Source organism: Cynoglossus semilaevis, chromosome 8 (assembly GCF_000523025.1).
Source record: "Cynoglossus semilaevis isolate Cse_v1.0 chromosome 8, Cse_v1.0, whole genome shotgun sequence".
Lineage (NCBI taxonomy): Eukaryota > Metazoa > Chordata > Actinopteri > Pleuronectiformes > Cynoglossidae > Cynoglossus > Cynoglossus semilaevis.
This window is the reverse complement of record NC_024314.1, coordinates 17,513,310-17,514,849: the sequence shown is the minus strand read 5'-3', so window position 1 is coordinate 17,514,849 and position 1,540 is coordinate 17,513,310.

Sequence of the window (1,540 nt, the reverse complement as noted above, 5' to 3'; positions counted from 1 at the left end):
TTTTCCAGTGTTCTTTTTTTTATTCTTGATCCTAATGTCATGTGATTATCACACAAATTGAAGTGCAACATCTTTTATTTTTTTAAATGAAACTACTCAAGTCTACTTTCTGAGTCATCTGTCACACCACAACTAAAAACATTTGAATGTAATGTCTTTTTAGCTGCCACACATGCTTCTCATTTATTAAATAATTTATTGAAAGAGGCTTGTTCAAAATAATAGCAGTGTAAAGTTAAATTACTGAGATCAAATAAATCCTAAAGAATTCTTTAGTTCATACAGTAAATATTTGAGTTTGTAAAGTAAAATGCAGACACCATTAATGTTTTGAACAGCTCAATTTTTTTTTCATTTTAATTTCATTTGTTTTCCATGTTTTAATTTATCTCTTTAATATGCAGTGTTCCCAATTAATAGAATGGGCTTTGCTCATATTTTTAAACACAATGCTATTATTGTGAACACAACTGTAAGTCTGAAGGGTGGTGATAATACCAATTAAGTGTTCTGATTGGATCTTGGGATCTTTTTTACAAAAATATATTCTTACTTTACCAATCTAAGGAGCAGTGGTCTGTACTTAGTTCACGGTACTACAAGGGTTCTTATTTTTACAAAACACAGACTTATTCTTAAAATAAGTTATATACATTTTACATATCACGTTTTGTTAAAGCCTCAAATAAACAGACTTAAGAACTTTCTCTTCTAAATATGTTATTCTTATAATCCACCAGTAGAGGGAGCCATAAAACAGTATCAACATACCATCATACAGCCATCATAGATCTGCGCTCTGCTTGACTGCTGCGTCACAGATGAACGTCTTCTTTCAGCTGCTTCCTTTAGGGGTCGCCAGAGTACGTCATCTGACTGTGGCACCGGTTACACAGACCATTCCCATGCCTTCGCCTGGTCTTTGCCAGGAAGCTCCAGCGCCAACATCCTCCGTCCAACACCAACTCAACACCAAATCATCACACTTCTTTAACTTACTATACTATAACAATCTGCTGAGCCTCCGCTCCCAATCCTGGTCACCTTTAGAGAAACCTAACACCACAGAAGTTTCACTCCTGGCTTGTTAGCCTTCACTCTTTCTGCCATGCTGCATTCACACCTGAAGCTCGTCTCCACAGGTACCTTTAACGAGACATGTCAGCTAATCACCCAAAGTTCCTGAAAGGTTCTGAAAACCTGTTAAAAAACCTGAAAGTATATATATATAATTACTACATTCAAAGATTAGTAAGAAGTCACAGTACCATTACTACACACACACACATATATATATACATATATATATATAGGCTCTGAATCCTATCATCTGGTCCATTGTCAATTGTCTTCACTGTTTTACTGTACCAGGACTGTTGTTGCTAATGTTAGCCAAGGTGCCTCTACCAGGAATGTCTTAGCTAATAAATCTAATTAATTAAACTTCATTTATATAGTACTTTTTAATAATAATATAAACACACATTCACACTGAAACAAGTAAGTGAGGATATAAGGAAAGTTTAATTTAAAGGAAAAT